General features: G+C 41.7%; 1 protein-coding gene across 11 annotated transcripts in view; it reads right to left on the minus strand.

The window, feature by feature from the left end:
- The window catches only part of LOC110397422, a 39562-nt gene extending 18636 nt beyond the window's left edge, over positions 1–20926 (minus strand). The window contains exons 1-4 of one of the 11 annotated variants that reach the window (XR_002437765.1): positions 20489–20896; positions 18252–18357; positions 15513–15912; positions 9517–15416 (exon numbers count right to left, since the gene is read on the minus strand). The gene's annotated coding sequence lies outside the window, so the exon portion shown is untranslated. The other 10 variants (XM_021393676.1, XR_002437767.1, XR_002437764.1 and 7 more) reach the window with 10 other exon arrangements.

Below are 22005 nucleotides of genomic sequence, written 5' to 3' on the forward strand. Positions count from 1 at the left end.
TGGCACAATGAGGACTGCCCTGAAGTACCCAGGAGCTCTCTGCCCTCCTAGAAATGGGATTTGGAGGGAAGGCAAAACACCAGTAAGTGCCAAGTGTTGTTAAGCCTGTATCAGTCTCCAAGTTTGGGGGTCTGGAGCAATCACTTCAGAGTTCAACAAAGAAACCTAGAAGCCAAGATGGGTCTGCAACCTAAAAATACAGACACGTGGCCTTCCCCAGCCTCCTCACAAATAGGCTGAAGCAGCAAACAGAGCAAGACCACCAAGAAAAGTAAGTTAATATAAACCACATATCACTCCTGGAGCTGGAGGCCATTTGACCAAGAAAATCCAGGAGACAAAGGCAATGATAAATATGCCAAACAGCAAACTTTCCACAAGTGGTAGTTTTCCTCCTTCTCTTGTGCTCTTTTTGGCTTGAATACTTTGAAAGGGTTAACCAAACTGTGCTCAGAAAGGACCGACCCGCTCTCAAAAGGCTTTTGATAAAGACCTGCACTAAAGGCTATTGAGAAACTTGGCAATCCAGAGGTGGAAGTTGAAGTCCAGTCATGGATTAAAAACCAGCGAAGAGATAAGAAGAAAAGAGGAGGAACAAATGGTCAATTCTTAATATGGAAAGAGATTAATTGTGGCTGGCTGCAAGGAGAGGATTTCAGACTGGTGCTGTGTTTGCTCAGCACCAGCCAGCCAGGTGGTATAACACACTGCTGGCTCAAAATGTTCGGGATAGCCAAGAACAGGGAGGTTAAATATAACCCCAAGGAAAATCTAACTTAAGAGCCCATTTCTGCCAGGGATTAGTGTCCTGAGAGGCACAAAGAGTGTAAAAAGACAACTTGGTGAAAGAGGCAAAGAAAAGACTTGACACAGACCAGCAAATACAGACTAATGCTGAAAAGAACAGAATGAACACTAACCCATTGTCACGGAGAGGATAATTAACATAGGGCACCAGAATTAAAAAGCAAAAAAAGTGAAAATGAGAAAAAGAAGTCCTGAGTGGCACATGGCACTTGACTTAGATTAACAGTGCCATCACCCACATAACCTGATGCACGCCAGTGGATAGGAGCAAGGCAAGATGGAGACCTCCAAGTGAATACAGCTTACACAGCTGTACGTAAATTGCCAGAACTCTCCATTCTCCTTCTCCCAGTTACAGTCAATGTCCACACTCAGAAGAGGTACTAATGTAGTTACCATTTTCTTCTGGAAATCTCTCATTGGAGAAAAGTTTTGTAGAGATCATTGCTTTCTATGATATTGGATTCAAATGACAACAAATTCAATTTTACTTGCTGCACAGGGATTTAAAAACATTTGACATATATTAAGCTGAAAATTCATGGCCACCCTCGTACCTTATTGTCTCCATTTGACATGGAGCATCACCGCAGTGCAGAGACATTACTACACTCAGTATTAACCATGGGGGGAGATACTTATTTAAACATATTTATTTAGTGTGAGATGACACATCCACAAGTGGATTTCTCTTCTATCTCTCAGCAGAGGAAGTCTTGATGAATACTTGAGGCTAACATTATCTTTTAAAAGGTCAGAGACTTGTTGAATCCTTCCTCTAGCAATTAGTGCCAGAGGCAGAAAAAGTCCCCAAAACTCCTGGCTCCCACTATTACACTCATGCACAAGAGTCCTTAAGTATCTTTGAAGATGTCAGCTGGGGCTTGCTCTTTGGACAAATTCTTGAAATATCTTGGCCAGATAAGAGAACATCATCTCATATGCACATCCACCCCTGTTAGGATGGAAAGCAGAGGTTAAATGAATATACCTTGGTTAAATCCATCAGATGTAAAGGTAACCAAACAGAATCATAAAACCATAGAACCATAGAACGTCCTGCATTGGAAGGAATGCACAATGATGATCAAGTCCAACTCCTGTCTCCACACAGGACCACCCAAATTCTGGCCATGTATCTTGAGCTCCAGCATCTTGGAGCTGTGACCACATCTCTGGGGAGTCTTTTCCAGTTCCCAACCATCCTTTTATGAATAACCTTTTCCTAATACCCAATCTGACCCTCCCCTGAAACAGTTTCATGCCATTCCTTCAGGTCACAACCCACCAACTGAGGGTTTCTGGGATCCCAGAGACCATAAATGGTGTTGAAGACAGAGGCAAAGAAGACATCAAGTATTTCTGATTTGTCTGCGTCCCCATTTGTAAGGTCATCAAGTAAAAGACCAATATTATCGCCAGAGTGCGTGTTATTTCTTCTGTGCTTACTTTAGTTTTCTTTCTTCTCACCTGTGACTCTTTCAAAAGGGTATATGGAAAGTGAATAGAACAAAATGCACACAGCAACTGAAAAGTTGATTGTTTCTTTCCTAGAGATGTCTCATCTCTGACTGCTGCTAAATTGTTTGGAAAGATCATGGAATCCCTTGACGGCAACATTACAAGTTAATTAGGTGCACAGCATCAGGTAATTAGGTGAATGCAAAGAGGCAAAAATCGAGAGCTTTCCTGTTATAGGAAATCTCAGACAAATTATTTGCTGATTGGACCAGTTGAATTTCCTTTTGGATTAAAGTCTTCATTGTACTATACAAGCAGCAGAAATTTGATAAATAGCAGTGATACTTATTCATCTAGCACGAATATGGTGTTCTAAAGATTAATAAAGCATTGCCAGAGGACCTGGGCTAGCTTTCTGATGAATGCATCAGAAACTTTTCTGTCATTCCTGCCTCACAAGGGAATGGTGAAAATGACCTCTGCAAATGGCTGAGACTTGCCCTGAAATAGAGAGATGAATTACTTATGTTGGGTACAACTAAACTCTAGAGCTTTCGCTTCATCATCAACATTAGCAAGAGGGGTTTTTCTTAAACAGTTTGTCACTCCCTGACCTCAAAGAGATCAGCTGGAAAACTACTGAATTAATAGAGAAAGAAGATATGCCAGAACCTAAGGCTGCTGATCATGTCCTCTTCCTCTTCTGCCTTCACTCACTCTCCAATGTGCTTGTGTAAAACAGCTGAGTAATTACAGCCAAGAGTCCATGTGGGCATCCTGATGAGCAGAATCAGCATGCAGAAAACAGGCTGGTGAGTTACATCATTCAAAGGTGCAGTAGCAAACATTCAAACATGAGCTGAATATGAATGGGCACCACCAGACACTAGCTGTCTCATTCCAATCGGAAGTAATTCAAGTGGCAGGTTTTAGTAACTCACTAACAATTGAGCTCAGGATGAGCAGCTAAAACCTCAGCTCAACCCATCTAGCTCCGAGGCTCTGCACTGCGGTCCCAAGTTAAGAGTCTTACTCTTTGGCTTTTTCACAGTCAAAGGACATAGTCATAGTCAAAGGCACTGCCTCACAGTAACTGAAGAATCAGAAGGAATCTTGCCAGAAGGCTGTATAGTCCATCCCTTTCTCCAAAGCCGGGACCAGAGTATGTGTGGAAACACCTGGGAATGTGCCTAGAGCTGGATGGCAGCAGTAATGGTGTGGTCTGGCTGGTACAGCTGATGTGGCACAGTATGAGCAGCCCTGGAGAGGCTGTCTCAACAAGTTTTTCCACTGACTGCCCAGTAACATCAGACAATGCAAGGTCTGAGCCAGGTCTGAGATCTCAGGAATAATTATTCTAACTATTATTAGGTTTCACTCAAGTGGGAAAAAAATAAGTGCTTAGGAAAAGCACTTATTTATTTACAATTCTAAAGTTTGCATTTTACTTCCAAACACCACTCAGCATAGCTCCTAAAACAGTATTGACATTTACACACTTCTCTGTATGGTGAACAGCTAAATATTTCTTGGAAATACTTATTTTGCAAGGCTTTGGTCTCCTCCAAACTCTCCAGAACCTTCCTCAGAAAATAATCACAGAATCATAGAATGGTTGGGATTGGCAGGGCCCTCTGGGTCACGTCCAAGAGGCTTTTGGAGATCTCCAAGGGGGAGAATCCACATCTCTGTGGTCCCTCTGCCAGTGCTCCGGCACCCACCCAGCACAGCACTGCTGCCTGATGGGTAGGGGGATCTCCTGGGCTCCAGGCTGTGGCTAGTGCCTCTGGGCCTGGCCCTTAGCACTGCTGAGAAGAGATGGCTCCATCTTCTTTGCACCCTCTCTTCAAGTATTTATAGACACTGACAAGATTTTCCCCTGTGCCTTCTCTTCAAGAACTGTTTGGACAACACTCTCAGACATATAGTTTGATTTTTAGGTAGTCTTGTTTGGAGCCAGGAGTTGGACTCAATCCTTGTGAGTCCATTCCAGTTAGGGAAATTCTACAATCCTTTGATTCCCTAGGCTAAATAATCCCAGGTCTCTCAGCCTTTCCTCATAGAAAAGGTGCTCCGCTCCTTTAATCATCAGTCGTTGAACTCTCTGCAGTTGCTCCATGCCTTTCTTGTACTGGTGAGCCCAGAACTGGACACAGTCCGGCCTCATCAGTGTTGAGTAGAGGGGAAGGATCATCTCGCTCGGCCTGCTGGCAATGTTTTACCTAATGCAGCCCAAAATACTGTTAAACATCTTTGCAGTAAGTGCACATTGCTCTCTCATGTTCTATTTGATGCCCACCAGGACCCTGAGGTCCTTTTCTGCCAGGCTGCTTTCCAGCTAGATGGCCCTAGAATGTCCTGGGTTTGTTCTTCCCCAGGTACAGGGCTTTGCATTTCCCTTTGCTGAACTTCCTGATAGCAAGAAGACCCCAGCCCCAAGAACAAAATATCTGCACAGCATTTTCCTGGGAATCTGCAGTTCTGATCCACCTTAGTACATCCATAGGAGAACACTCTCAGGGCTACTGATTTTCATAACACTCTTGATATAAAAGGTGTGCATTTCTAATATATATAGACTGGATTACGTTCTGGAGGTAACTAATGTCCCATTGAATAAACATTAAAAGGAAAAAGTCTATTTAAGGAGATCTGACCTACCTTCATAGGTCTTCTGTAGTGCCAAACTCAAATGACTGCAAAGGGAAATTCAATACAAGATGAATTGGATTTGCCCTCCTAGGCCGAATATCTAAAATCTCATTGAGGCAGTGCCTACATTAGGCAGTGATTAATTACTGCCATTCCAGGAGAGAGGAAAATACGAGAGACGGTGTGGCAGACAAATACTCAGTAGCTGACCCCAGCAGTATGCTGTGTAGATTCACTTTGGTGCATGAAACATCCAGGGAAATAGTTCCAACAAGAATAATGCAAAATCCATTCTGAATCCTTCTACTGACACTACAGATAACACTTATAGAAATCTGTCACTGCAGAAATGGGGACAAAATGAGCCTCTTATTCTTTCTCAATCAGCATAATAAAGTCAGATCTCGGTAGGACCATTTTGCATAGTGAACCAATTAATCAGCCCAGGCACCAGATCAGACAGGAGATTTTGCTCCTGTTAGGAGCTGTCAGCACATTACAATGAGGAAACTAGCCAAGTATGTATGGAACAAACTGGGAAAGAAAGTAGTACCTGACAAGAATATATTTTCCACTCAAAATGCCTGCCTGAATATAGCTTTGCCTGTCATGCCAAACCTCAAGATGCCTGGAAAATGCATTAGGAAGAATAATAAGTCTGTCCAGTGCAAATTGAAATAGCCAACACTGCTTTGAGAAAGACACCAAAACACAGTCACTCATCCAGCCATCCTTCATACCACCAGCCCCTCAGACAGCAGAAACAACTTCTGAAAAACTCTCTAGTTTTTGCCCCACCTTGGCTTCTCATTCCTGGGCAGGAAATGGAGAATATTACAGTCACCAGATTTCAGCAGCACAAAACAGCAGACAAAAACAGTGCAATTCTCAAAAAAGGTCCAGACTACAGTGTAGCAAAAGGACTTCTAAGTTTTTACCAAAGGACAGCCTCAGTAGGGATGTGCACAAGAGCCACCTGTTTCCGCAGATTTAGGTACATGGAGTGATAGTAGTTAAAGGTGAGTAGAGGCCCAAGTCCAAAAGCTCAAGTTCAAAAATTCTGCAAAATGATTATCTGTGATCACCCAGATGGTCAGAAAGTCTGCAGCTTTCTGTAGCTGTTTGCTCAAATCTACTCTTTCTAAGTGGGAATTGCTCCTCTAGATACCTTCAGAGAAATATTTCAAGGTACTCTTTTCACGTCTCTGAGACTTGTCTGAGACTTGTCCCAATTTGTAGGGAGGAGATTTTATAATAATTTTACAAGATGAAGTTGCTTCTTTGATTTTCTAACACCATTCAGTTCCTTTTCACAGGCCCTGTAGTATGACCCCTCTGTAATCCTTTTGTTCTTTGATTTAGTGATCCCAATTCTTTGGCGCTTATCATAAGTTTCATATAATTTGGTGCTTATCTTAAAGATCTAGCTCTCAGGGCAACTGATTATAGAAGAATGCCACATTTTATTTAAAAGAGTAAGTTTGTAGTCCTCTGGGTTAAAGAGCAAATGCAAAACACAGATCAGAAATACCCCAGCAGCTTGCAAACCAGAAGATAAATTGAAATAGTATTTCTGTCTGTGTCTCATTACTTTCAAGTCCAACTTAAAATGGTAGAATCTTGCAAATCTTGTAAAATGGCAATTATGGGTGATTTCCTCCATAGAGATTGCTTGGTGCCACACTGAGAAAAGCTTCAGAAAAGCCTAATTCATGACTTCTGAATATTTGAAATCGGCACTGCTGTATCTTGAAATATGTAACCACTGACATTTCATTGTCTGAGTCTCACTAATTGGATATTGTATGCTATGTGACTGTATGAAGACTTCAGCCTCTATGCTCCTTCCAGCCTGGTTCCTCAATAGTACACACACATATTGAATAGATGTACTTCCACCAGAATTTAAAAAATCATTGTATTGAATCAAAGGCATTACTGTTCAGCATCTCGATTTGCCCTAGGTATCCTGCACTGCTTCGTAGGCATCTCTCGGATTTTCTGTTTTGTAGTTTGTCTGTTTTCTCTTTGTGGACTCCACATCCATTATCATATCTGTATCCATAATGACGATTCCATGAATTATGGCTTTGGTTGAAGGCATCACATTGTATTTACAGTGCAACATATTTTTATCCAACAGCAACAGAGCAGATATTAATAGAAGACAGTGCTAACTTCTGTGAAGTGCGCTGGCATAAGATCTCAGCTCCTGTTTTCCTTTGCAGACCAAAACCACAGTCTCCCCAAAGGCCCTTGTCTAAATGTGCTCTTTGCCGCCTGCACAGAGCTGCATGGCGAGCCCTGGACCTTTCCCAGGGAGGTAGCTCCACTGCAAATGGCAGAGCTCTGACAGAATGGAGCCCTGTACCAGGTCTGTGCTGGGACTGACATGCACAGGGTGTCCCAGAGCGGGACAGGCTGGGGGCTGTGTGTAGCCCTTGTGTTGGTCAGGAGTCAATAGTGAAAGGCAGGGGTTGGACTAGGTCTCTATGTGTACAATAGGAAAGCAAAAGTGAATGAGCCGCATCTTCAGCATCTCCAAAGGGTTGTGGTGAGTCCTCCTCTACAGAGTGCAAAAGGAGACACAGCACCCACTTCACCCAGGGAGGTGGTGGACTCACCATTCCTGGAGGTGTTCAGGAAATGTGTAGATGTGGCACTGAAGGACATGGTTTAGTGGGCATGGTGGGGATGGACTGATGGTTGGACTTGATGATCTAAGTGGTCTTTTCTAACCTTAATGATTCTATGATTATAATTCTACCTGGGAAGTCCATTGAAAATGATCCCAAGAACTGAACTTATCTGTATAATATGCAAAAAATGCCTAGTCCTGTGCTGGCTGTCTCTGCCCCTAGCATGTGGGAAATGTCCTTGCTGCTCTTTTTCAAAATTTGACTGTCGTCAGAAGTGTACTGAACTCAGAACGATCTGAAACTTTTCTCTAACTGAAAATTCTAAGAAAATTGCATTTCAGAAACAATGCAATGTGATGCTTGAAAAGAAAATATTCTCTTTGGACCCTGAGGCTGCCTAGCAAATTTGCTGGGCTTATGGTTCCAAAAGCTGATGAAGATTTCCAACATGTACATCATGTCCTTTTTCAGCAAGATATGTGCAATCACAGTTCCCTTTATGGTAAGGGGAGTACGGAGTAGACGAAATAGAGAGAACCATATTTTTAATGTGTACACTGTAGTTTAAATTGAGAATTAATGCTACAACAAGCACTGTAGAGTGAAAAAGTGGAAGGTATTTCCAAATGAAAATCCCAATTCATCAGGAACACTCATTAGTGGGATCATTTCCATGACTGAAGTCTGGCATTTATTTAAGTATCTTTTTGGATGTAGGCCAGGGAACAATATTGATTTTGATTAGTTTTCCATTAATCACATTGAAAGATTAAACACTTGGTTTTGGGGGAGGGGGGGGGGGTCACAAAAATAAACAAAATATTTTGATAATCCATGAAATACTGCATCGGTCCCAAAGGCCATCTGATCCCAATTGACTCTAGAAGTAAATGTTTAGTTGTCATTAGATGTCTGTGAGACAGGAGATGGCGTTCTATAAATACTGCATGACCATGACCACAGCAGAGTGATGCTCATTCCTAAATTGGATCAAGCGAATGCTGATATGTGAAGTATGCTCTCTGTTCTCCTTTCCTGCCCCTTTCTCCCATTACCCCTGCTCTGCTCCCTCTGATTGTGTTTTACCATGACTTATACTCCTTCATGCCCAGATATTTTTAGAACAATCATCATGTTGAAGGCATGGTGCTAATCATACATGTATAGACAAAACATGTGAAACTACGTAGGTTGATAGCACGCCATCTTCTATGGACATTTATAACCTGCTTGGAAAGGCTCACTGAGGAAGTGACATATGCTACTAATAAGTAACTAATCTTGTTGCAAATAATAGTAATCCTCTGTTTTATAGTGTTGTTTTTTTTTTCATCTGGAGCAGGTGAGAACCACCCAGGGTTCATGACCTGCATGGAGTTCCTGAAGCAGTATGAAGTGTGTACTGAAAACATAAGCTGCAACGTGAATTACCTAAATATCCAAACAAATGCACACTTTATATATATGTTACTTCTCTAAGGCAGCAGTATGCATTCATTCAGTCATTTCACAACCTTATTCTCAAACTTAGGAGCTGTGTATGCCTGCAAAGAGCTGGGCAGCTTTGCCTGGAAAACTTCCAACACACTTCGTATATTACACATGGGAATTTTTCATTGAGGCACTGGAGTATTTCTGGTTGAAGAACAGCAACTATCTAACAACTGGAACAATGTAGGACAGGAGGCAAAGAATAGTTATCCAGATGAAATTACAAATAATATTTTCAAGAGTATACTTACTTGAGAATAACACTTACTGATGTGAGCTGTTGCCAATAATTGGGATCCTAAGTGCTTTTTCCAGTGGGGGTAACCACAACCTTCTTAGCTACAATCATACTAATGTGCATGCACATACAAAACATCCTTGATACAGGGTACTGGTTGCAAGGAGACCATTAACTTTACAAATATCCCACATTCTGATCGTGAGTCTTTTCCTCAGATTTCAGACCTCTCAGCTTTCCTCCTAAAGCCTGTCTGTCTGTTGTGGGTTTTTTTTTTGTTTGTTTGGTTTTACTGTTTTGGTTTTATTTTTCTTTTTGCCATCTCTTCTACCTGTTTTTGTGGCTTAGATATCTAGTTCTCTTCCTCATTCACCCACATATCAAAATGATGCCAAACTCTCTGCATTCATCTTCAGTCTGGAATCAAATTTCCATGACTCTAAAATTTAATGTAATTAATGATCAGTGTCTTTGGTTTTAAGGAGGGACTGCTCAAAGGCTCTATTTCTTCTCTCACTTCAAGAAGAGCTTAAATATGTGTACCACCTGTCTTCACTGAATAACATATTCATCACCTACAACAATACTTCATCCAACCATCAGTAAAATAATAGGTTATTGTAGACTTAACTACCCAACTCTTCTCACCTTGCTAGTGGTAAGTTTCTTCTACTAGTTTCTAAATTAGGTATGGTGAAGAAGTATAAATAAGACAAATGAAATGCTCAAGGAAGTTAGGAAAAAAAAACACACACACAAAAACAGAATGTCCTTGGGAGCATCTGCTGTAAGTTATATGCTTGTGATATAAGAGGAAGACTGAAAAAGAAGCAAGGTCATGATAGTTACTTGGCTGGTTGGAGAATTTAAGTATATGATTTGTATGTATAGCTTTAGTCTCAGCACCACAACTGATAAGCACTGTGATGTGCAAGGAACAGATTGTGGCTTCTGCTCTGACAGCCTCCAAGCAAAGGCCATCTAGTACATATGGTGCACACAGAAGCAGTAGCTCAGGGGCAGGAGGGACAAGGCTGGGAACATCACAAGTTGGAACTCCTGGATAACCCCATTTGAGTTTCCTTACTGAAAATTCTAATCCAGGAATCAAAAATCTACTCAAAAATCTAATCAAAATCTACTCAAAAATCTAATCCAGGAAATTTACTATTAGACCTCATCTTGACAGTCAAAGAAGAACTGACCACAGAATTAATCTTAGTAATGGCTTAGATACAAATCGTCTTACTTAACTGGATTTCTTGTGTACAGGCAATGTGAAGTTCACATTGTTATTATATATACAGTTTCTTAGAAGGATGTTTTACAAACTGAAGGAGCCACAATCAAAATTACTTGGAAAGGAATGTGAAAATATAATTGTTGGATCAGATTTAAGTTTTTCCTTAAAATAGCCAAAAACCCATTATCAGTCAAGGAAGGCTCAAAACCCCTGAGAGTCTTGCTTAGAAGTAAAATCAGACTATTTGTCTGATAAAATCAGTCCATCTGTGTTTGAATATGCACTTAGAATACTGACAACAGAAACAAAAATATCCATTAGAAATGACAACAAATGAAAAAAAAAATCAGCACAGCATACACAGCATACAGTAAAAGGGAGGAAAACTGTTTAAACTGGCAATCATAGAAAATCTCTGAATTAAGAATCATAATTAACTAAGTAAAATTCCAGCAAGACTCCACAGAGATTCTCCCCATACTATCATGCATTTCTATCAATGGTTAAAGAGATAAAAAACCACTCTTCATGAAGTTATTATGCAACACATAGAGTGAAGGGCAGGTACACAGAAGTAAGACAGAACAGTGATGTTTAGTAGACATGACTGTATCAATAGATGAACGTAGATGGAGAAAATACCAGATATGAATACCATGCTTAGAGTCAAAGTCTGTGAGCATGTTCTCACAGGCCAGGGTACAATTCCCTAGAAAACTGACTTAGAAAAGCACTAGCAAGCAGTGGTTGGTATTTCACTGGCCGTGGCCTACCAAGATCATGGAAAAGTTAAATGGGACATGCTGGATGTTGGTTGCCCTAGGGTCTTCATGTTCGGGGTCCAGAAATTGAGAAATCAAGTGTCAAGGAATTTTGGCAGGAGGAGCTGACTCTAACGTGTGGCTGAAGATAATGATGTCTTGGAAAATATCCACCGAAGAAAACATTAATGTAGTATATTAAAAAAACTGAAGGTGATAGAATAGTTCTATCATTTTCTAGCTGAAGTCTGACACCAGAGGAACTCAGTGTGGTTGACAAAGGCATTGGAGTTCAACCACTGGGATTTTTCATTCCTTCTTCTCTTTAAAGACTTTAAATCACAATTAAGATATTTTTAAGGCGGCAGTCTGGTTGGAACAGGACTATGGGAAGGCTCACATTCTGTCCTTCAGAAGCTGCTGAATTAAAAGACAACAATCACAACGTTGTAGGTATATCTACCACAAATGTGGAGTCTGGATTACAATCTAATACATTTTTTATGCCTTTGGATTGGAAACAGTTTTAATAATTCACTCAAATGTTTTATGTAAGGAAATGTCCAAAAGGGCAAGTTAATTGTAAGAAGTTACTAATTATTTTTGTTGTGATTGGTCTGAATATCAGTTCTATTCTCACTGGCTTCACTGGGGTTTGAGACACAACGTGACCTTGCTCCATCAAGTCACTTGCCCAGGTTTAAGCCGGGCAAGTGATCAGCCTGCACTGCACCGAGAGTGTCTGGTTGCACTTTGTGCCATGTGTGCATTCCATTACAAGGGCCTGCGAGAACAATTCTGAGGACATCTGTTAGCAGCACAGTCTCACAGGAATGCTCACAAGTTGCTTGTAAAATGGCCATTTTAATTTTGAAAATCTTCTGCTTTGTCTGTGAGATAGGGTATTTTCTTTGCATTTCATCAGGGTTCACTCCACTGAGTCCATCTACATCAGCTTTGGCATGCCGTCCATAACGCAATCTGCAGAAGGAAATAGTCCATCTTTTCTAGTCAAGATGTCCAATTTGCATCTCATTCATTCATTTCCTGCTTGTGCTGCCAGGTGTTGTGAGGCCTTGTGCTATCTCTGATCTCCTGCATAGAATATTTAAGTATTCAAAATTCACCATTAAAAGGGTTTGTTCACCTTTCACAGACTCCTCCTCAGTTTTACCAAGCAAAAGCACGATAGGCCCAGTTTCTGGAAAGAGGTCTTGAAATGCACATGAAAAGCTTTATCTCCCTCATGATTTGAAGACATTCTGAAATCAGCCTATTTCAGATCGCAGTCAAAATATTTGGTGATCTAAAAAAAGATAATTACCTCTCCCTACAAACCTTGCCTCAAAATAACTTTTTTATTGACAGCTCTTTAGTGCCCCCTCATGCTGATTTGTGTTTGACAGCAAGAACATGAAACATCACTCCTCAGGGAACCGAAAGCTCATGTGCAAACTTTTGCACTTCTGCACTGTAGGTGACTCTTTTGAAATAGATAAACACATTTTAAAATTACAACCTTACAAATCGCCTTCACCCTTGTTGTGGGACTAGCGCAATCCTGATGCACAATACTGCTGTTGCAAAAGGGGGCCTAACAGCAAGGCATGTAGGGTTCTATCATGTTAAATTTATCAAATCCAGATAAAAGGAGACACTCTCCTATTATTGTCTGTTCTTAGTATTATTTCCATTGCCTCAAGTTGTCTAGTTTCCTGCAAGAGGCTTAGAAAAATAGGAGTGACAACCTAAGCCTATGCACACTGGTAACAATACTTCTCTTGACTTCAGTAACTGTAAGTAGCTTTGAAAAGAAGAAGAAAGGTATCTTAATTGCAGACAAAGAGTGGGGAATGAAGGGGAAGGCCAGTGACAGGAATTGGCCTGGCTTTAGTCAGTTCGGACATATGCACATGCCTAACGCTTGCAGATGTACCAGTGCGTGTGTTTGTGTTAGGCAAAGCACGCTCAAATACCTTGAACTTTTGTTGTTTATGAGTTTTGTGAGAAGTCAGCTGGCAAGTAGTGGTTAGCAGAGCTCACCAAAGATTTTCAGGCAAAGAAAAAACACCAACTACAAATATTAAGCTGCTTTTCTGTCCAATCTCAGTGCTGGTGCTGCTAAGAATGCTCCTCATGGGTCCACTTCAAAATACTTATCAGAATGATTTCATACATAGCAAACCATCCCCTCTTTGCCTCATCTTCGTTCCTCCACTCCTGGTGTCAGTTCCACCTACCAAGCTAATATGAGCTTCCCAGTACAGGGCCTGCCACTGATTGAAAAACTGTTTGAACGTTTTCAGCATTGTTAATGCTCTACAAGGAATTTCCTAATTTTATCCATTACTGTTACATCTTTACCAATGGTTATTTAATTTCCAGTGCTACTGCTATGGCAAACTCATTAAACAAGCAGCATCTCTCCAAGTATATTGCTCTTCTTTAACTTTGAATTTTAGATGTGAAATTGATCTTTTACCCTGAAGAACTTGGTTGTTCCAGCTTTCTTATTTATTTTTTTTTCAGTGAGAATACAAATTGATCTGTCAAAGCCCACAAACAAAGAACTTCTTGGAAACTGGCTAGTTTTTCCACAAAGATGCAACTGCCTCTTCTGGTTGTTTAATGGGGCAGGAAGCTGAGCTGGCCTTCTCGGGAGAAATTTTGAAAGAAATTTAGCTGCCAAAATAATGCATTTATAATCATGGTAGAAGTAGTCATCAGTTTCACTCCCGACTCTTCTCCATCATTTTTTAATTTGCTGCTATCTAAGAATGAGGAACAAATGACACAGAGGGAATAATGCGGTCTGTTTGAATTCTAGGAAACCATAAGCAGTTTATATATCAGAAGCAATACCTGGAAAGCAGGTAGTGTGGCAGCGTCTGCACTTTATCCAAGATACTTTCTGGAAATAGGTCTTTAAATGTCTCCAGATGACTTGATTTGATAATAAAAGTTGAATAAGAAGACATGCATTTATGAGATTTTCTAGTCCTTCCAACTTGTGAATCGTAGAATCATTAAGGTTGAAGAAGACCTCTAAGATCATCTAGCCCAACTCCAACCCATCCCCCTCATGCCCGCTGACTGTGTCCCTCAGTGCCACATCTTCATGATTCTCAAACACCTCCAGGGATGCTGACTCTACCACCTCCCTAGGCAATAGTAGCTATACTGCAAACTAGCTCAGGAGAGGTGAGAGGGCAGGTTGTTAGGGTAGTATGGTTAGGTTGTGGTTGGACTTGATGATCTTTAAGGTCTTTTCCAACCTGAGCAATTCTACGATTCTATGAAGTTTGATCCTGCCATCTTAGAGGGCTACGCTCCTTTGCATATGAATTGCACATGTGCCTACAGGACTGCAAGAAAAGTGAAGTTTTTAACAGAGCAGCAGTTCTGAGAAAGGGCTGTGAGACGTATTTATTCACAGAAAAGTGATGAAATTAATTTAAATCAGCTTCAGATACAAAGCAAGTAAATAGAAGGATTCAAAAACTGCTGTGCTGGTATTTTGCCTCTGCAACATATGGGTCATATAAACCTGCAAGTAACAGCTTAGCTGCACTGTTTTGCATAGGGTATTTAAAGACTCCACCAAGTAGCAAGCAGAGCACATCCCAGCTGTCTGAGCTTCATCACAGCCTTCAGCTCCTACAGTTCATCTCATGGTTTTGTTGATTCTTTAAGTCCTTTTAAAAAATATTAAGCATTTTAAAAATAAAATAAGTTTTATTCTGCATGATATGGTAGGGGAAGGTTCATATTCATTCTTTGTCCTGTTGCAACTGATCCTTTATTTTGCTTTCTCTTGGCCAACTTCTAGTCCATGACAATATTCAGTTTCATATATTAGGGCTATTCTGTTTCTCATATTGCCTCCCATGAAGGACTTTGTCCTATGCCTCTTGAAAGTCCACGAAAGTCACATCCACTCTTCAAGCAATGTACTAAAAATTTGAGTAGATTACAGACGCAATTTTCCTTCAGTGAATCCAGACCAAGTCGTCCCCATTCTGTCATGTTCATCCAGCTAAAGTTCTGGTTTTGATTAGTTTCAACCATTGCAGCTGGCGTTAGAGAAGGGTTTGCTGGTCCCCTGGTCCTAGCATCAGCTCTTTCTAAAATGCAGATATGACACAACAAGAAGCAGCATATTATTGTCAGCAACTCAGCTCTTTTTTCTTAAATTCCACCAGTTCTCTTGGGATATATACCTTTCATTCCCAGCAGCTTGTAGCTCTTTAGCTTGTTCAACACCTCATGTTTTAACATCTCACTGTCTAAAATTTTATCCTGAAAAAATATGTCTTGGGCCAGTATTTCCCAGCATCCTCTGTAATGGAGGCTGATATTAATAAATCCTTTAGCTTTGCTGTGAAGTTTTTTATGCTGCTGAAGACTACATTGCTGCCTTGGCATTTTGGAGAGTCTCTCCTTCTCTTGAAGGCCTCTTATTCCTGATGCCATGAAGCACAACATTATCAGCTCTCTGCTCCTCCGAAAGTACTGTTCCACATTGTACATGCCTTTGTCTGTGTGCATTTATCAGATTACATTTCCATTTTCTGACCTTTGGCATGGAGGCAGGCGGCTCTCCTGGTTCACTGGTTGTGGCTGAAATAAATACACCAAAAGCACACAATGTGTGTGCGCAAAACTGGTACTCCTTAAAAACCTGAATATGGCCAGGTTCTGCTAGAAAGTGAATAAAGAAATCATTCAGCTCCCCATCATGTTTTCTTTGGGGTGTTTAGTTACCACAAAATGAAATTTCAGTCTCTCAGTGGTCTCTTGCCAAGATGCCCGATCTGCAGAAGTGTGTTCTCTGGAGAAGATATTTCCTTCAGGCCAATAACACGGAGCCAGCAGTTTCTTTCAACTGATTTTGTAATGAATGATGCATTCTTCCTCACGCTTGTATCAGTTACCACTGATACCAAAACACACCCAAAGGAAACAGCATGATGCAGGACTGAGTTAGCCCAATGGCGTGGCCAAGCCCCACAGAAGAGCTGGAGCCTCACCGCCCACTGATATTTGCCCACCAAGAACTCAAGATACTTGGCTAAATGCAAATGGATGCAAACTCTCCCTGCCAGCTTGCAAATTGCCTCCATTCCAGCTCCCCTTGTTATGGATTCACATTTCCCTGCCAGAGTGATTTATGTGGGCTCACATGAAGTCTGGGATAAAGTTATTTCTGTTGGTGAATCCAAGTGCCATGTCCCAGACTCATGGCAATTCTAGGCTACGGGATCTGTCAAGAACAATTCACACCAACCAACCATCTCCATGCTCAGGGTACACCTGGGTGACAAGCCGATTAACGAGCTGAAGGAGATCCTGCAAGAACAAGCACAGGTGGATGGCTCTGAGTGGCACTTCCAGCTAAGCTCCAGGATGTGTGTCCAGTGCCACCAGCAAGCACTAATGTCAGTAGATGTTATACAGAACTGAAGACACAAAGCTTGGGTGTTTGATCAGAAGAGACAGCATCCTTAGGACTCTGAAGACTTTATGCAGAGCCTCCCTCAGGACTGGGACAATAGGTGTTTTATGCTCCAGTGTCTGTCTCACAGATAGTGATGTATCTGCCCTATGAATGCCTTCAGAGCAGCTCACAATGGCATGGCTCTCCCTGAGCTTTTGCAGCTTCAGACCCATGAACCATGCACACAGGAGAGATTAGATAACATTGAACAACACTATTTACAAGGTCAAAACTACGCAAAGTTGGAAGCAGGAGACCGTAACAGATCTGGAGAAAATGTCCCTGGGTGCAGTCTGGGCCAAATGTATTGTTTTGACCCAGTTCTCCATTTCTAATTGTTAAAATAATAATTTTGTCTCTTATTTGTATTTGTAACATTGGGTCAACATGTCATTAAATTTAACCTTTCCTTTAGGATGTGTTAACCACTGATGAAGATATGCCTCCTTGCTCAGATGGGGCAGGAACCCTCCCTGGGAGATCATTTACTTCAGGCTGAGGTCAGAAATACTGAGGCAGTGGTTGCCATATTGTTGCTTCACTGGCCTCAAATTCCCTTCTTGCAGGGGTGAGCTGGTTATCCGCAGTACCAAGATCCTAATGCCCAGCCCATAGTGCCCATGGCTGTGCACTTCTCCAAAATCTCTGGATTTTTGTCAGAAAAAAATGCTCTCAATTTAATCTTTTCAGTCATTTTCTGTCCCCATCTGATCTCCAGGAGATGGGGGATGTGAGACAGCTGCAATTGCCATGCCGGTCACGAAGAGGACAGACCTACTGGGTCGGCCCCATGTCAGCCTGATATTGCTCCACTTCATTTTCTGAGCCTTCAAATCCCTCATCTTCATGCTTGTCACTTGAGACAGCAGGTAGGAACAAGTGCAAATATCTTTGTAAGCAAACACAGATCAGATTGAAATGTAATTGTTCAACCACTATGACTTGTCTCTCTCTTTTTCAGTGCCTGTAGTTGGATGTGATTCGTGACACACAGTTTAGATATAATCTTTTACATTGATTTAGCATGTCAGCCTCATATTGATCCCACACTTAGGTCTTGCCATTTGTAGACAGTGCAGACCGTCTACATCTCTGCCTATCTGAGGGCTGACATCTTAATCCTTCGTACACACCACCATCCTTGCCCAGCTGCACTTTTGTAATCGTTTTCCTGCCTTACATCCTATCCCAAGATGTGATTGACTGAAAATGTGGTTCCGCTTATTTTCTGGTTTTCCAGGTTCTCTCTTCACCTATCTTAAGCTCCTTCATTGATCTCCTCCCTCCTCTTTCCAGGAGAAAACCTGGAAGAACAGAAAACAAACTGAGCCACATCTTTGGCTAACCTCATTCTCACTGGGCTCGCATAGGCTACGCTGCAATATGGCAAAATTGTTTTATTTCAGTGTCTGATTGCAGATGATTACAAAAGTAACAACAACTAGGTAAGGTGTGTTGTCACCTTGAAAAATTATCCTTAGAAATAATCCAGGCAGACCAGCCTTCCTCAGTGAGGATGTGTGCAGATTTGGAGCCCATTGCATCAGACTGGAGCACAGCAGAGAGATCTGGAGAAAAGAGGACACTTTTGTGCGTGTATTTCATAGCATCAGAACTAAATGAAATGAAAGAGCATGTTGCTAACGCCATGTGGCATTAGAAAGATTATCTAAATCCAGTATAAGGAAGAGAACACATTTTTTACTTTATTCTAACAGAAACAAGAAATCTATCTAATTCTTTACATTTTGGGGGACCTTTCTGATTCATTGTTCTATTCCAATTGACCTTTAAAATCTCATTACTTCTCTAGCTGCTCTGCCTATTAAACTTCCCCTTTGGCTGACATGGTTTTGTGCAGCACAGCGGAGCTTACAAAACTTGATTTAATTACATTTTGGAAGAAGACCCAGATTGCAACCACAGAACTGCCACCCTAATCAGCTCCCAGGCTGGGAGTATCACCTTCTACATCTGCGCTGTTGCTCTACATAGAGAAAAAAAAGCTGGGGCCCTGCTGAATGTAACAGTGAACAGTCCCCTAGGTTGCTACAAGAATGAAAAAGTGGTATTTTGATGTAATTAGAAGCTCAGACCTGGCCTTTAAAGACTACAAGGTTCAAGCTCCCTTGCCTAGAAAATGCACTGGAGAATAACAACATCAAAAAGAAAAAAACATTTACAAATCATTGCCCTCCCTAACACCCCAACCTGATGCTGGCCCACAAAGTGAGAGGACACAGTGGTCTTCCACTCCACAAACACAAGAAACTTTACAGCAGATAGTGAACCGACTACAAGAGTCGCCAGCAGAGATACGCTGAGATACAATCACTCAGACCCTTTCTTCTAAAGCAATTTGACAGCATCAACACTAAAAAAAACACCACGGTGCTCCGGGCCCTTGGGAGGGAGGCCACCATGAAGACATAGAATATCCTGAGTTGGAAGGGACCCATAAGAGTCTTTATGTCCAACTCCTGGCTCCACCCAGGACCACCCAAAAATCAGACCATGTCTGAGAGCATTGTCCAGATGCTTCTTGAACTCTGGCAAGCTTGGGCTGTGACCTCTGCCCTGGGGAGCCTGTTCCAGTGCCTGACAACTTTCTGGTGCAGAAACTTTTCCTGATACCCAACCCAACCCTCCCCTGTTGTAGCTTCATGGTACAACATGACCTTGTATCTAGTGGAGAGTTAAATCCAATGAAGAGGCCTTCTTCTTGGATGAGGAGGAAGGTAATGCTTTTGAAAGAGACCTTGGGACAGCTGGGGACAAAGACAACCAGCAACAGCCCTTGATGTGAACCAGGGCCATGGGTATTGGTGGCTGTAGACTCATTAGCTATGGGTTCCCAAGGGCCATGAAGCCACTACCCCAGTGTCCCTCTGCCTTTCCCACACAGGGGGCAGATGCTTAATAGCACTGCAGATATCCTAATGAATGCACCTGCAGCTATCAGTCTTGTAATTTTAGTGAAGGTATCTTCTTATCTCACAAAGCATACCTTTTACTGATGAAAGAGCTGCTGATGCATATAGAAAACAGAGCGCTGGCTCCTGGCACAGGCCCTTACATACTCTTCATTATCCTCAGATCTAACTCAGCTTCACTCCACTCCACTCCCTATATTCAAAGGTACTTGCAAACACCACTGTGATTCAGATAGCAGAGGTTTAATTGCATTTTCTTGGTCTTTTGCTCCTGTAACAGAAAGCTGACACCCTTTCCAAAATAAACAGTCTCCTATTCACCTTCCAGTTCCTGCTGCTCAGTGCTTTTGCTACTCAGGACAAAACAGTATTTATTCTCAGGCCCCTCCACACCCTCTCCTTGGAATGATGCCCATCTAGCAGGGATATTTATCAGGTGACTCCTGTTTGCAACTCCCACTTCCAGCCTCCCATAGTCCTGCCCAGGTGAAACTGGCCACACTCAGGGAATTTCAGTATTTTCTGAGGGGAAACAAAAGGTTTGTAACACAAACGAAGTGTTACTGAGATTGTAATTTTCAGAAAAGCATTTATTCAGCCACAATTTCATCTATTAAGACACTAAACATTTAGTAATTGAGACTTCGAAGTATTTTTCTTTTTTTTTGATAAAAGCTTTCACAGAAATATTTCTAGGTTGTTGTGAAGCTGGGTACGCTTCATTCCTGCCCAGAAGGAAGACAAACATGAAATTTCAGCCTCTTACCTGAAACATTCATTATTCCAGCAGATCTGCCATCCCCTCTGTTCCTGTTCACACCTTCTTCACAGACAACACAAAGATTTTCTCTCCCTCTGCTATTAGGAGGGATCACAGGTGACTTGCAGTCTATCCAACTACAAATTACTTCAAAAACAATGCCTGGCCTCTTTACCAGCTTTATTTGCAGCCTCCAGGAGGGCTGGGATGCCCCTGCTAACCCCAGTGTGTTATGTATTAGCGGCACAGGCAGGGGCTGGGCAACCCTTCAGAGCTTCATCAGCTTTAGGTCTACTTCAGACCTAGCTTCTATGATAAACCTGCTTGCAATATCAATTCCTTTCTTTTTTCTTTCCTCTCCAATATGTACTATGTTTCCTGCTTGGCCACTCCCTCACCCAATTTTAATAGGCATTGGGTGTAATGGGTCATGACCCTTTTTAGGCTGTCTGAATCTAGAAAGTGGTTATGCATGCATGCGTGCAAACCTTCACGTGATCCTAGACATTGAATCATAGAATATCCCAAGTTGGAAGGGGTCCATAGAATCATCAAGACAAACAAAAAGGACACAGGTCTTGAGTTACAGGTAGGTTTGGCAGCAACTAAGAGAGTAACGCTAAGGTGTTGCTGACATTTGGAGATTATTTATGCTTTCCTGCAGTACATCTCACACTACAAATGCTCCAGGTCTTTCTGCTTAGGGGAGGCAACGTGGGACAATCCTGCTCAGTAGATGGCACGCATACACAGGCACACAAGCATGGTGATTCAGAAAGGCTAATTCCTCCAGACTGAGTAAATGATAGGCACATTATAAGCAAGCAGGAGGAAAGGCAAAGACAGAAGGCTAATGGAAATAAATGGTTTCTGAAGCCAAAATAACCAGTCCCACAATCAATAAAGAAAATAACTTTGGCTAAAATCCCTTCCAGACTCTGTGACAAAATGAGGCTTCAATTAGAAACGAAAAAGTAACATATGACAAAGAAGGAGGGGGGGAAGTAGATCAGAGCTGATCAAACAAACACAATGTTCTGAAGTGCAGAAAATTGGTAGTGCCTGTAAAAATATCAGGCAAAACAAAGACTTTTTGAAAAGATGCCAAGAGCAAAGACCTTAGAATCATTTGAGTTGTCAGGGATCCTTAAAGGCCATCTAGTCCAACTCCCCTGCAATCAACAGGGATGTGCACAGCTTGATCAGGTGCTCAGGGCCCCATCCAGTGTGATCTTGAGTGTTTCTGGGGACAGGGCATCCACTGCCTCTCTGGGCAACCTGCTCTGGTGCCTCAATCATTATTGTAAAAAAATCCTTTTCCTTATATCCAGTATGAATCTCCCCTCTTTTAGTCTGAAACCATTTCCCCTTGTCCTATCACAGCAGACCCTGCTAAAGAGTCTATCCCCTTCTTTCTTGAAGCCCCCCTTTAGATAATTGAAGGACCTTCTTCTACTGGACTGAAGGACAGAGATCTAATGATGCAGAAGGAGTAGATGTTTTTAATAACTTCAGTCCTGAGT

The sequence above is a fragment of the Numida meleagris genome, chromosome 4 (assembly GCF_002078875.1).
Source record: "Numida meleagris isolate 19003 breed g44 Domestic line chromosome 4, NumMel1.0, whole genome shotgun sequence".
NCBI lineage: Eukaryota > Metazoa > Chordata > Aves > Galliformes > Numididae > Numida > Numida meleagris.